This window comes from Girardinichthys multiradiatus, chromosome 23 (genome assembly GCF_021462225.1).
Source record: "Girardinichthys multiradiatus isolate DD_20200921_A chromosome 23, DD_fGirMul_XY1, whole genome shotgun sequence".
In the NCBI taxonomy this organism is placed as follows: domain Eukaryota; kingdom Metazoa; phylum Chordata; class Actinopteri; order Cyprinodontiformes; family Goodeidae; genus Girardinichthys; species Girardinichthys multiradiatus.
Genome location: NC_061815.1, coordinates 40968079 through 40981457, shown reverse-complemented (window position 1 = coordinate 40981457; position 13379 = coordinate 40968079). Strand labels below are relative to the sequence as shown.

Here is a 13379-nt window from a genome sequence, read left to right as displayed (position 1 = left end):
AACTTCGTTGTCGTCTGGACAACTTCTCCTCAGCATGGGTCAGAGGTTAGGTTTGGGCAGAGTAATAGAGAAAGATTTATGATTTTCATTTTATGAAGTTTGGCTTTGTTTGTGTGAAACTATCTGCAGCACACGTGCTCAGTGTTGTGTTCTTTGTTTGTGTTTTTAAAGTTAAGACAAACTTTATTTAAAGGGTGATTTTGAACACCGAAGATCGATCATAACGCGCCGTCCGCACTTATGCATTTTAACCCTTTTATTAACTGTATTTTTAAAGGTGTGTGTTTGATTCTGGTGCTATGCTATCAGCTTCTTTGTTAGCTTTAACTGCTAAAGGCTTAGGACACGTGCTTGCTGCCAAATAATATTTACCCAGAAAGGTTGTTAGTTTTCAAGCTAGTAAATAATAGCTCCCTAAACATTATTTTACTAAGCCCCATTTCTCCAGAAAGATTTGGCTCTTTTCCAAGATATTTCCTTAATAATATTTCTTTAAATATTATTTTAATAAATAAAGACAACTAATTAGACACCGTTGAGAATTAGTCATCCAGAAGGTTGGTTTTATTCAGCAGATCATTCTTAAAACATTATTTTATAAAAATAATATTTTATCTGATCTTGCATTGTGAATGGTTGTATAAACGTTTGCTGATTATTATCTAAGTTAGTTCCAAGACTAACTTAACTTCACTTCCAGATTCTTCAAGATAATCCTTGGTTCTCAAACATAAATAACATTGTATGGTAATGTTGCATCACTCTTTTGGTCATAATTTCCAATCATCTTTAATCAACTTGTTTATATTGTACATAGCCATTAGTCTTCGTTATTCTTTAATTCTGCTTGGTAGTTTAGTTGGATTATTTTAGCATAGTAAAGAGTTTGTTGATTGAAATATGTTTGACTTTGAGTTGACTTATTTTTGTTAATAAATTCTTGTATTTTAAGAAATTGTGTGAATTCATTCCATGTGTGCAGAGTTTATGCTGTTCAATAATGTCAGAGCTCATCTCACACCTTTCTATTTTGTCCTAATACCATCACCTTACTGGGCTGGTATTCACAGGACAATCCTTAACAGACCGGAATATTATTTGATAAAATATTAAAATATTAATATTAAATAATATTCTCAGATTCATAATGACAACATTATTCTTCCTTTCTTTATATTGTTCTATAAAAGGAGCCAGATTTTCTTGCAATCTTTTCAAGTGGTTTTGATCAATAATTCTTGAGGCATTTTAAAGGTCATTCAATGTTTTTCTTTAGAGTTTTAAATGTTTGTTTTCATACTAGTATCTGGAACATTTACAGACAAATCTGTGTTGTTAGTTAAATCAACTCTGACCTATGAATCCTGCCTCTTTCAAATACAGTGTCAGATTTGCTGGTGATTTTTATCTGCAGCACATGGATTTTAAAGGCTGACGGTTATTTTGCCTTCAACCCATTAATGTTGCTCCTCTTTTAAAAACACTATCCTGATGTCATGGTCAACTAGAAAGATTTGACTGATAACGATCGAAAAAGCAAAGAAAAAGTCAATGCTATTGGAGGAGAGTGCTGTATTCAAGTCTATTAATGGAAAGTTGAGTGGAAAGAAGAAACTGTACACAAGCAAAATGGATAACCACAACCTTGAAAGGACTGTGAAAGCCTATTCACGGGTTTGGGGGTGAAACACAAAGCGTGGACAGTTGCTGGAGTCAGTGCTTCAAGAGCCACCACAAAAGGAAGTGTCCAGGGCACAGACTACAACTGTTTCATTCCTTGAGTTAAGCTACTCCTGACCCAGACAACATCAGCAGCATCTTACCTGCGCTTAGAAGAAACAGAACTGGAATGTTGCTCAGTGGTCCAAAGTTCTTTTTTCAGATGAAAGTAAAATTTGGATTTTGTTTTGAACTCAAGGTCCCAGAGTCTGGAGGAAGAGTGTAGAAGTCCAGAATCCATATTGCTTGAAAACCAGTGTAAACTTTCCAGTCAGTGATGGTTCAATGTCATCTGCTGGTGTTGGTCCACTGTTTTCTGAAATCCACCAGTCAACGTAGCCAACTACCAGGACGTTTTAGGATATCACGCTTTCTTCCGCCGACATGCTTTATGGATATGCTGATTTCATTTTCCAGCCGGACTTGGTACTTGCCCTCGCTGCCAAAGGTTTAGTGACCATAGTGTCACTGTGCTTAACTGCCCAGCAAACTGTCCTGACCTAAACCCCATAGAGAATCTGGGGAGTAATGTCAAGAGGAAGATGAGAGACACCAGACCCAACAAGGCAAATGACCTGTAGGCCGCTATCAAAGCAACCTGGGCTTCCATTACACCTCAGTAGAACCACAGGCTGATCGCCTCCATGCCACGCCGCATTGATGCAGTAATTCATGCAAAAGGAGCCCCAACCAAGTACTGGTTGCATAGAAATAAACATACTTTTCAGAAGCCTGAAATTTCTGTACAAAATATCCTTTTTTTATCTTATGTTATATTGCAATTTTCTGAGGCTTAATTTTGAGTTTTCATTACCTGTGAGCCATAATCATCAAAATTAAAAGAAATAAAGGCTTGAAATATTTAATATATGTGTAGCTGACCAACGTAATATGAGGTTCACTTTCTGAAATGAGCAACAATCAAATTTTTTTAGCATTTCTTAAGATCCAATTTACTTAAGACAAATTATGTTGCAAAATTGAGCAGCAAAGTCAGACAGAATTGTCAGACAAAATACAATTCCTAAGGCATCAACCACCCCTTTAAAAACATCTATTTCACATTAATGTACCAGCACAAAGCCCCAGAAATAGTCAAAGATAGACTAACTGATCAATGTATCACTGCACATGTTTGCATGTCCTCAGAAGAACATAGAGCACGTTACACTGCTGCAGGCAAAAAGACTGAGATCATAAAGCTGTTTATATTCAGTGGAGAAAAAAGATAAGTTTGCAATCCCACTGTTAAAATGGGATTGATCTTTTAGTTCAAAGTCATTGCACAAATGTTTTCCTATAACTAGACAATTATCTACAAATATAGAGAATGTAACCAATAACTTAACCATTAATGCATAAAACTGTCCGACATGAATTGCTTAAACCTGAATATGATGCCTTTAATCTCTTTGTTTCCTTTTAGAAACAGCCCCAAGGAAAGTAATACGGTGCAGGAGAGATCCTGCAAAACATCAGCTTTACATAACACAAGGATAGGAAAAAAGATATAAAAGTGGCTCTCAGCTCTTTTCCTGATAAGACATTTGTTTCAGCTCAGCCACCCGGTGATCATCATTAGGGAAAATATTTGTCAACTCAAGACTTCAAGTTTTAAAGCTTGTACTTAAATCTAGAGCTTTTATACGAAGAGCTACAGACCCGTGCATGCAGCAACTTTTCTCTTTTATTTAAAAAGCAAAATATAGGACCCTTGCTAAAAAACAATGAATCCTGCTTTATTACAAACAGAAGGCGTATGGCTGATTCTGCCCGATGCAAGTTACACCCCCGAATCAAAATATCAGTGTATGTTTCAAGATGTGTGAAAGACCTTGGTGCACTTTGAAAGAACTTGCAGACTCCATTGAGTTCAGGTTCAGCAGAAGTAAAACCAACTGTCCTGTTAGCTTCAACAGAATCGTCTCATTCTGGTGTTACAGGTGCAAAAATAAAAATAATCAAAAGCTGAGTGCTGGAAAAAAACATGTCAAGCTTTATGATGACAACTGGAGGAGGACAAGAGGAGATGGAAGTCTTGGACCTCAGATTTAAAGAAATAATTGGAGCGGTTGCCCTGACAGGTGTCCAGTCAAATGCTCCAGCTGAGAGAGGCTGCTCCAGGCACACCAGTTACTGGAGCTCCTGACTCAAATAGTGATCCTCTGACAAACACAACTGCAGCAGGACCCTAAACCAACCCTAACCCATAGGGTTTTACAATGGGGCAAAATATGATAGGTCCCAACAGAGTTTTAACTAAGTCCCTTTTCAATTTAAGCACATTTCTAGATGTGTGCTTATCGATCGATCAATAGATATTCTTATAGAGGGTCAGAATGCCAAAGTTAAATAAATAAAATATCTGTCATTTAAATATTTATACATGTTTAAATAAAACTGTAATAGATATGTTCAATATATTTAAATATGTAGCAATATTTCTACAAAAGCCAAAAATGTATTCAAAAAACAAAAAATAAATACATGTGTAAATTATGGATTAAAAGGTGAAAGTATTTAATTTTAACAATTAATTATGTATGTATTTAATTATTTCATAATGAAGGTGCTATAGTCCATGATGAAACAATTTGAAGTTTCAGTTTCGCTGGTCAAGTAGATCCTAAAATCTGATTGGTTAATCTGCACTGCAGTTTAACTGTAGACCAATCCCCTTGTTTATAACAGTGTTCCATTGACCTGGATGGGCAGGACAATGAAATAAATAAATACTAAAATGAATATATATGCTTTTAATATGTAAAAATATTTTTTTAATATATTTCCACAATTAAATCTTAAATGTAAAATATAAAAACATTCAAATAATTTATACTTAATTATTAAATAAATGCATTTGCAATTTTATTTCAAAGACCGTGTATAAATATTTATTAAACAACATATGTAGTTACTGAATTGGGACACTTCTGGCTATCCATAATTTTCTAGCTCCATGCTATGCTGATAAATGGTATGCTTTTGAATGACCCGTATACAGCATTTTTTGGAAGAAAAAAGAAATACAGCGTTATTAGAGCCCCATATTTGAACGTAGGTTGCTTTCTTTAATCAAGCTTCAAAACCTTTTATTTGAAGTTAGAAGGTCTGAGCCCCTTAAATTCACCATCATGCCTTTCCTACGCTTTAAAGTCCTCATTATGAGAATATCCTGGAGCGACCACAGTTTTTTATGAATATATGGAGTACTGAGTATTGCCACCCATCCCATCACCTGTTGCTGCACGTGGTCAGCTAGCTGAAAGAGAGCTGCTAACCATTTCTTAAGCTCTCAAGACAGAAACAATTGACAGTCATGATGTCCAAGCTAGAGGAGGCCCAACCATAACTCTTTTTAACCCAACATTAAGCCTACTGTTAGCAAGGTACAACAAGTGTGTCTGGTAAGTAGTTACATGCATGCTAGCTACCCCAGCAGATAGCACAACTAATTAAAATGCTCTATAAAACACAGAAAAATTTTATATTCTGCACAATATGCAAATATATTTGAAAACTACTTTTCAGTTTTGGTGGTATTTATTCTATGGTGCTGAAATCTATGTATTAAACTCAAAAAAGATTTGTTATGTTATAAACAGCATTATCATCACAGTAATTACAGTAGTTACATTTTACTTTAGGAGCAATAGGTATAATTATGTTTTAAGTCTGGGTTTTAAATGAATTTGGCCTCCTGAGATATTTTTGTTTTAAAATTCTCTGTGAAAACCAATAAAACTGACATTTTTACTGAGCATTATCATGCTATGAGAATCTCATCCCAGCCCCTGCTAGCTGTGCCATTAATGACGACAGATCAATTGGAAAGCAGATGTGTTTCTAACATGTTGGCTTGAAACAAGAACAATCACAGCTAATGCTTACTGTATACCACAGGAGAACTCGTTAAAGCAGACGTGTCTCACACCCTACTAGTTTCACATTAATGTATAAACCTAACATTTTCAAGCATTAAATTTAAGCAGTTTCTGCAAGTTTCACTGCTTATTGCTGTATTATACTGTTTACCCCTCACTGAAGTCCAGGCAAGCCTTGAAGACTGTTGGAAAACTGATTTAAAATGCTAAATGAATTAAATTTAAGCAAAATTTCAGTACTGTCATCTGTCTTTGAACCATTTTTATGGAAAGACTGGGTACTAATAATTGTCTCCTGGTACCAGAGGTAATAAAGTGTTTTGTATTTAACCTCAGAGTAAATCAAAATGTTGGTGCATCACTAGTCTGGTCCAGTCGCATCCTTTACAGCAACTGGAGATCCTTACTCTGCTAAGATGAGAGGGAATAAAAAAGAAGACTATGCCCTTCCTGCTGCACAAACACATTTTGTTTAAAATAGCTAAAATTATTACATTATTGGTAGGTATTGCATCATTGGCCCTTACTCTGAAAAGGTTATGCAACCCAATAGTTGTAATATGTAAAAGAGCAGCAAACTTTTAATAAATATACCAGAACATGTTCTAAATAGGTAACATAAACAAGTACCGACACAAATCAGTGCAGCTGGGTTCAACCCAGGTCCTTGGAGTTAAATAGTAATGGCCTACTACCTGAAAACAACCTGCATGTATTACTTCGGTTTTGTTCCTCTCGCTCCAACAACACCTCCACAACAACAGATCTGGAACCAAACTGTACAAAGCAACAAACAGCAGACATAAAACTTCACCTGTACAGAAATAGATACCACATGATTTTCTGATGTACGTTGCAGGCAGGCACCTTGTTTTTGGATGATGCGGCGACATAGCTGCGAGTTTCCTTTTCTGGTATCAGAGAACAAAAAACATCCAAACCCGTGCCAGGCATTAAGCTGAAGTCAAATTAGACTTTTTGCTGCTCCGTTATCTTCCAATTTGTACGAGGACGTTTTAGGCTTCAGGCCGGGATCCATAATTTGCATGACATGAACGTACAGGAAGGAGCTAACATCCTGCTTATCACATAAAGGAAATATTTAAGATAAATGAGCAATGGAAGAGGGGGAATGAACACACTTTGACCACAGATGTTATAAAATACAAATACTAGGAAAAAAACACATGAAAATATATGTTCTGCAGCTCAGTTTAATCAGGCTGCATGGGACATTTCACATATATGCACCTGCATTATGCACATGAATGCTGTCTGGATTCAGACACAGCTGGATTATAACAGCTGCCAGATAGATCTTCCCCTACAAGGACTCAGCTAGAACTCTTCATGATGCATCAGCACATATACAACGAGTGAGCCGTTTCTTTTTCAATCATCTCTAGCTGGTCTGTGGTACTATGCATGCTGAGGTTATTGTAATAATTTCTTACTTGAAAATTGCCCTAACCGTGGAAGTTTCTGTTTGCCCAAAGATGAGGTTGTTGCTGATTTTCTGGTTTCTTTTATAAGTTCACTTAAGCTATTATTATACAGTATGCTGTCCACAAGAAAGGACTTCCATTGTTGATGCACCATTAAACATGCGTCAAGAGTAACATTGTATATTTTTCCAAATAATGAAGTTGCATTTTTGAACGAACAATGGTAATAGTCATAAACATAAAACTATAAAATGAGAACGTGTCTAATACATTACATATATATATACAGGTCCTTCTCAAAATATTAGCATATTGTGATAAAGTTCATTATTTTCCATAATGTCATGATGAAAATTTAACATTCATATATTTTAGATTCATTGCACACTAACTGAAATATTTCAGGTCTTTTATTGTCTTAATACGGATGATTTTGGCATACAGTTCATGAAAACCCAAAATTCCTATCTCACAAAATTAGCATATCATTAAAAGGGTCTCTAAACGAGCTATGAACCTAATCATCTGAATCAACGAGTTAACTCTAAACACCTGCAAAAGATTCCTGAGGCCTTTAAAACTCCCAGCCTGGTTCATCACTCAAAACCCCAATCATGGGTAAGACTGCCGACCTGACTGCTGTCCAGAAGGCCACTATTGACACCCTCAAGCAAGAGGGTAAGACACAGAAAGAAATTTCTGAACGAATAGGCTGTTCCCAGAGTGCTGTATCAAGGCACCTCAATGGGAAGTCTGTGGGAAGGAAAAAGTGTGGCAGAAAACGCTGCACAACGAGAAGAGGTGACTGAACCCTGAGGAAGATTGTGGAGAAGGGCCGATTCCAGACCTTGGGGGACCTGCGGAAGCAGTGGACTGAGTCTGGAGTAGAAACATCCAGAGCCACCGTGCACAGGCGTGTGCAGGAAATGGGCTACAGGTGCCGCATTCCCCAGGTCAAGCCACTTTTGAACCAGAAACAGCCGCAGAAGCGCCTGACCTGGGCTACAGAGAAGCAGCACTGGACTGTTGCTCAGTGGTCCAAAGTACTTTTTTCGGATGAAAGCAAATTCTGCATGTCATTCGGAAATCAAGGTGCCAGAGTCTGGAGGAAGACTGGGGAGAAGGAAATGCCAAAATGCCAGAAGTCCAGTGTCAAGTACCCACAGTCAGTGATGGTCTGGGGTATCGTGTCAGCTGCTGGTGTTGGTCCACTGTGTTTTATCAAGGGCAGGGTCAATGCAGCTAGCTATCAGGAGATTTTGGAGCACTTCATGCTTCCATCTGCTAAAAAGCTTTATGGAGATGAAGATTTCATTTTTCAGCACGACCTGGCACCTGCTCACAGTGCCAAAACCACTGGTAAATGGTTTACTGACCATGGTATCACTGTGCTCAATTGGCCTGCCAACTCTCCTGACCTGAACCCCATAGAGAATCTGTGGGATATTGTGAAGAGAACGTTGAGAGACTCAAGACCCAACACTCTGGATGAGCTAAAGGCCGCTATCGAAGCATCCTGGGCCTCCATAAGACCTCAGCAGTGCCACAGGCTGATTGCCTCCATGCCACGCCGCATTGAAGCAGTCATTTCTGCAAAAGGATTCCCGACCAAGTATTGAGTGCATAACTGTACATGATTATTTGAAGGTTGACGTTTTTTGTATTAAAAACACTTTTCTTTTATTGGTTGGATGAAATATGCTAATTTTGTGAGATAGGAATTTTGGGTTTTCATGAGCTGTATGCCAAAATCATCCGTATTAAGACAATAAAAGACCTGAAATATTTCAGTTAGTGTGCAATGAATCTAAAATATATGAATATTAAATTTTCATCATGACATTATGGAAAATAATGAACTTTATCACAATATGCTAATATTTTGAGAAGGACCTGTATATATATGTGTGTGTGTGTATATATATATATATACACACACACATATATATATATATATATATATATATATATATATATACATATATTATATATATATATATATATATATATATATATATATATATATATATAGGTCCTTCTCAAAATATTAGCATATTGTGATAAAGTTCATTATTTTCCATAATGTCATGATGAAAATTTAATATTCATATATTTTAGATTCATTGCACACTAACTGAAATATTTCAGGTCTTTTATTGTCTTAATACGGATGATTTTGGCATACAGCTCATGAAAACCCAAAATTCCTATCTCACACAATTAGCATATTTCATCCGACCAATAAAAGAAAAGTGTTTTTAATACAAAAAACGTCAACCTTCAAATAATCATGTACAGTTATGCACTCAATACTTGGTCGGGAATCCTTTGGCAGAAATGACTGCTTCAATGTGGCGTGGCATGGAGGCAATCAGCCGGTGGCACTGCTGAGGTCTTATGGAGGCCCAGGATGCTTCGATAGCGGCCTTTAGCTCATCCAGAGTGTTGGGTCTTGAGTCTCTCAACGTTCTCTTCACAATATCCCACAGATTCTCTATGGGGTTCAGGTCAGGAGAGTTGGCAGGCCAATTGAGCACAGTGATACCATGGTCAGTAAACCATTTACCAGTGGTTTTGGCACTGTGAGCAGGTGCCAGGTCGTGCTGAAAAATGAAATCTTCATCTCCATAAAGCTTTTCAGCAGATGGAAGCATGAAGTGCTCCAAAATCTCCTGATAGCTAGCTGCATTGACCCTGCCCTTGATAAAACACAGTGGACCAACACCAGCAGCTGACACGGCACCCCAGACCATCACTGACTGTGGGTACTTGACACTGGACTTCTGGCATTTTGGCATTTCCTTCTCCCCAGTCTTCCTCCAGACTCTGGCACCTTGATTTCCGAATGACATGCAGAATTTGCTTTCATCCGAAAAAAGTACTTTGGACCACTGAGCAACAGTCCAGTGCTGCTTCTCTGTAGCCCAGGTCTGGGGAATGCGGCACCTGTAGCCCATTTCCTGCACACGCCTGTGCACGGTGGCTCTGGATGTTTCTACTCCAGACTCAGTCCACTGCTTCCGCAGGTCCCCCAAGGTCTGGAATCGGCCCTTCTCCACAATCTTCCTCAGGGTCCGGTCACCTCTTCTCGTTGTGCAGCGTTTTCTGCCACACTTTTTCCTTCCCACAGACTTCCCACTGAGGTGCCTTGATACAGCACTCTGGGAACAGCTTATTCGTTCAGAAATTTCTTTCTGTGTCTTACCCTCTTGCTTGAGGGTGTCAATAGTGGCCTTCTGGACAGCAGTCAGGTCGGCAGTCTTACCCATGATTGGGGTTTTGAGTGATGAACCAGGCTGGGAGTTTTAAAGGCCTCAGGAATCTTTTGCAGGTGTTTAGAGTTAACTCGTTGATTCAGATGATTAGGTTCATAGCTCGTTTAGAGACCCTTTTAATGATATGCTAATTTTGTGAGATAGGAATTTTGGGTTTTCATGAGCTGTATGCCAAAATCATCTGTATTAAGACAATAAAAGACCTGAAATATTTCAGTTAGTGTGCAATGAATCTAAAATATATGAATGTTAAATTTTCATCATGACATTATGGAAAATAATGAACTTTATCACAATATGCTAATATTTTGAGAAGGACCAGTATATACACACACATACAAAGAAACAAAGAATGCTTTCAGAAATGTAAATGATGACTGCTTATTTTTATCAATTCACAAAATGCTAATTGAGCGAACCCAAATAAAATAAAGGATTTACATTTCCATTTTTGAAAGCATTCTTTGCTTACAGCATTTTTTCACACTTGCCTAAAACTTTTGCACAGTAAATTACACCAACCAATAGCAGTAATTAATACACTGAGCTGCTCATGCTGAGATGAAAAGAGACGAAACCTCTGATAAAGCAGGAATACTCTTGACTCTACAAGGACTGCAAATTTGACTTGGTGTACAGGAAAGAAAAAGGTCCTAAAAGGTGAATGAACAAACTCCCCCACCACATGTGTAATAAATAACATCAGTTATTCACTGATTGCAGCGATGCAGTGCAGTAATTGCCCAACTGAAACCAAGGTTAATATTTCTATACAAGCTTCCACTGCAGCATCAAAAAAAAAAAAAAAAAACCGCTAAGTGAATTTAGTGAAAAGATGATTAGGAATAAAAAGACAGCTTGGTTGAAAGTTGAGACAGTTAAAAAGCTTTTTTACTTTCTCGGGGTTATTCAAAAAGGAGCTACGCTGCATTTATACAGCTCCCTCTTTTCATTCACTCCAAGCAAAAAGCTACATTTATTACTTTGCACTCTCATTTGAATATCGCTGTCTATCACACCGCCGAGTCACTATGACACTTGTTGCTACCTCCGCAGCTGCCTCATGAAATACGGAGAATTTTTATTAGTTTATGTAGACTTCATAATCAACACAAACCATTATTTGATTCTCCAACAGGAAACCTTTGATACTTAATGTTTCTGAAGCTTTGCTTTCTCCTGCAAGTGGCAAGGCGAAAAACCTGACAGCAGGCGACGACTCATTTTTAAATGTCACTAATGTCTTGGACTGAGCCTCGTGCGCCTACAACAAAAAATATACAGTAAATTAAATATGCTTATCAAAACGAATAAATGTCAACAACCATTATGCCAAATGGTCAGTGGCACGGTTCCGCTGATTCGCTAACATTGTGGAACTCTTTTGCTAACTTTGGAAACCGTTGGCAGACGTTAAGCTGCCAACGGTCTGTTACAGAAGGTGAAAAATACGTAATCTTAGCGCTTAGCAATTAGCAGTTAGCGTTAGCTTCTGCTAATTTTTCAATTTCAATCTGTTTAGCGTTTTAGCATCAGTGAAGCTAACATTTTGCTTACTGTAATATAGGTTGAGAAAGCTATTTTTTTAATTTTTTGGCTGATAACTGTACAGTGAAACATCGCTTTTGAGGGTAATTATTACTACAGAGCGACAAAATTAAAAACCTAAAGCCAGAAAAATATCTTTTGTGACATGACTCATCCTGACAAGGAAAAAATACATTCCATGTAGAGGATGTAAAATCACATTTGTATTAAAATACAGAAAGTGTCATAACGGTGATGTGTAAAATGTCACATTTACTTCTTAAAATAAATGAGTGCATTTTCTTTCTCAGGGTCAGGCATTAGAGACAGCAGAAAGAACAAAGATCTTAATCGTGAAGGATTTGAGGATAAAATCCAACCAAATACTGCACACAAGCACACACTCATTCTGTGATGACAACTGCCATATATATATATATATATATATATATCTCCTTAAGGTCATCATGCAATGAGAATCCCGTACCGGCGGTTTTCTAGTCATACTGATCTCTCTAAGTGCTTTATAGTAGAGCCACATTCACCTAATCACACTAACAAACACAGACAGCACACATGAAACTTGGGGTTAAGTGCCTTGCCCAAGAGCACATCAAGTTGTGCATAGGCAGGTATCGAACCTACAACTTACTCTTCCCAATGAATCACCATGCACATCTCAGGTAACCTGTGGATCCAGCTGAGAAATAAACCACCCTGACCCGAAGTAATCGTCATGCAAGTCATTAATCCTGTTTGGTAGTCCAGGACTCAGGTTTACTCTGGTTCAGATGAAAACCTTTATATTGAGACTTTGTGTTCTCAGACTGTCAATTGTGGGACACTAGCTTGGTTTGGTAATCTGACCGAATAACTGAAAAACAGCTTGTTTCTTTGGTCCACACAGTTCAAAATGAGGTGCAGAAGAGTAAACCCCAGCAGCACCAGTGGGTTTATGAGCAGTTTGTTTTCAGATCTGCTCTAAAGAAATATCGACGTCTCCACACTGAATAAACGCTTTTGTCCTGTGGCAAATAACATCCAGTTACTCCCTCTGGACACGCTTAGTCCTAAAATGACTATTCCTTATTCCTGCTTCTATCCAAAACTCATGGTGTCAAAATGCGCAACTTTTGAGTCTAAGCCTAATTTATTTAAATAAATCATCCTAAAACCTGGTCCTGTTACACTTTCAGTAAACAAATACAAACTAGCGAGAAAAAAAAAGGCTTGTTTAAGCTTAATTAACGACCACTGAAATACCAACAGAACAGATTACTGGTAGTTTTTACATCCACAGTCCCAACGGACAACACTCACTGGGTTTGAAAGTCAGAGCTTCACTTTCAGCTCCGCCAGAGTTGCTTAAAACACGGCTTAAACGACATTAACCTCCGTGTTTTCATACCTGCCTCTTGTCCTGCACCTTCACGCTGTCAGCAGCATCCTGCAGGGCGCAGCCATCTTGGAGCATAGCGGAATGTCTGCTGTTTTGCGGTCGCAGCGCTGCCACCTGCTGGCACGGAGGA

General features: G+C 37.9%; 1 protein-coding gene across 5 annotated transcripts in view; it reads right to left on the bottom strand.

Annotated features, from left to right (window-relative positions):
* Positions 1-13379, bottom strand: part of mrpl11 (mitochondrial ribosomal protein L11) — a 79664-nt gene extending 66285 nt beyond the window's left edge. For 2 of the 5 annotated variants that reach the window (XM_047353647.1, XM_047353644.1), the window contains exon 1: positions 13259-13379. The gene's annotated coding sequence lies outside the window, so the exon portion shown is untranslated. Of the gene's footprint in view, positions 1-13170 lie in introns of all 5 variants that reach the window. The other 3 variants (XM_047353642.1, XM_047353646.1, XM_047353643.1) reach the window with 3 other exon arrangements.